Here is a 2,422-nt window from a genome sequence, read left to right on the forward strand (position 1 = left end):
AGAATATTAAAGTCAATAGTTATAATTAATATAACCAATAGTATTAGAGTAGAGAGGTGATTTGAATTCTTCTAGAACAATTAGTGTATCTTGGAAAGTCATGCATTGTCCACATCAACATTGCTTTCAAGTCAAAGTGTCGAAAGGAGGGAGGCCTACTTACGTCCACCACTGCAATACCTCTCCATAGTTCCTCCCATTCACCCTCCCTTCCTGAGTGCCAATGTCACTCCACTACCGTCTATGCCTGTGAGTCCAGTGAGATGGCATGCTTTTCCTCTCCCACCCCCATCAAGGAGACATACTCCTTCCCAGACACCCTCACGCACCCCCTCCCAAGCACCGTCATGTTAGGGCTCACAACCACCATCACGTACTCCCTCACAGTCATTGTCATGAATTGTGTCACATCCACAATCTCATGCACAATCTCCCAATTGTGACTCCACCCGTAGTACAGAGTAGAGAAGACACCACAGTAGGGAGAGTGGGAGTGGAGGATGCGGCAAGTGCTTTGGTGGGGAAAGTGGTAGGGCATGTGGTTGGAAAGGAGTTAAAGGAGACAATGAGGATGAGGAGGAGGTGAGAGATGTGTAGGCCGTAATATACTATGATGTGATGGATAGGGACAGGATAGTGATGGATACAAGGGGGAAAGAGGTAATGGAGTACATGCATGGGGTAGTGTCAAATTTGTACAGAAATTATTTTATTAAATTCAATGATCAAATTAGTCGATTAGTTGGAAAGGTGATAGAGGCTGTACATAGTCGGTACCCCAATCCCCCACATGCGACATTCTCGGATGTATGGGGAAGGATGTGAATAAGGGAGATCTTAAGTAATAAAAGATCTCACCTTAAGAAACTTGTGTACGATGATTGGGCGAATTGGGAGGTAGGTAGTTATCCCATGGAGAAACTTGCCACTGCACACAAAACGAGTGGAAGGAGGCAAAGAAATGAGCAGAGGGTGGCGTGAAGAGCAAGCAACATGTGGAGGCACGATGCATCCAGATGGAGACCATTGGATCTTCGCATTTTGGATTTGGAGGTGTTGAGTCGTGGGAGGTAGAGTTCGTAAGTATCTTGTTACCTTATTTATTTTTTACTTAATTTATTGATTGTATGATTATTTAAATCTTACAGATTGTGTTGACCATGTTACAGTGACGGGTTATGGGGAGGAAGCCCAGAGCCCATGAAACTATGTATGCTCGCCATCATAGCAAATGCAACACGTGTGCCGTCACTTACATCCTTAATAGTGATGTGATGAGCAGATGGGTTACAAGATATGAGGATGGAAAGATAGGAAGGCAAGTAAAAAGAGCTCACTTTCAAAGGCAACATGGCTCTCGTAAGGCATACCCTAAGCATCTAGCAACACTTTTGAATTATATCCATGTTGATTGGTTGCATGAGAAAATGAAGAGAGTTAGAGAGGGATGAGAGGATGTATATCATGATGGAAGAATGGGAGTATGCACGAGGATGCATGTTAAAGGTACATAGAACTAATGTTCTGCATTAGTTGTAATCTATTTGCTTTTAATGATTCACATTGTTTACACAATTGCTTTTATTTTAGTCTAGTGCAGTATGTTCAATGCTATATGGTATGAAGGAAAGCATTTTCAAACACATAATTGATTTATAAGAGGAATACACAAGATTGTGGTGTCATTAGTAGCTTTGAGGGAGCGAATGGAAAAATAGATGATTATTGTGGCACAATCCAAGATATATTTAGGCTTGAATTTTGTTGCTTCTTTGGTATGTTTTGGATGCCAAATGGAAATGAATATGGTGGAAAGAGGGCCTAATGCAATAATAAAATGCCATGAAAGTGGCTATGTAACTATTGAATCTACAAATTTTTGGCAAACAAAGAAAGATAGGCTCGTATTGCCACAACAATGTGAGCAGGTATGCACATTTTTACTAATGTGTTTCCTATACATATATATCTAAACTCACCCCTTGACTTTTGATATGCTAATTAATTATATATGTATTTGAGTAGGTTATCTATTAGCCAATGGTGCATGACACAAATGGTGGTACGTCATCCCTATTGCACCACGTTCCAAAGTGATGTACAATACATTAACTGATATGAAGCATATGGAGGATGCAATAGGCGCAATGAAGATGATGTCAAACATGACAATGAAGATGTTGATGATCAAGAAATAAGAGAGGATCATGATAATGAGGATGAGCATGCCATTTCTCATGATCATGAAGATGACACTACCATTGGTGATGTTGATGTGGATGATCAAGGCATCAGTTCCATTATCCATGGATAGATTGATAGTGAATTAAATTTATTCATAGTCTTACAAATTGATCAAATGGATATTGATGTTGATCATTTGACAAGGATGGATCTTATTGAAGATGAGATCGAATCCTAA

General features: G+C 40.0%; 1 pseudogene; it reads left to right on the top strand.

The window, feature by feature from the left end:
• The first annotated feature begins 1,601 nt into the window (after positions 1-1,601).
• On the top strand, positions 1,602-2,422 carry LOC147894028 (uncharacterized; annotated as a pseudogene).

This window comes from Dipteris shenzhenensis, chromosome 15 (genome assembly GCF_047967505.1).
Source record: "Dipteris shenzhenensis isolate YYH24624 ecotype China chromosome 15, Dip_SZ_1.0, whole genome shotgun sequence".
Taxonomy (NCBI): Eukaryota; Viridiplantae; Streptophyta; class Polypodiopsida; order Gleicheniales; family Dipteridaceae; genus Dipteris; species Dipteris shenzhenensis.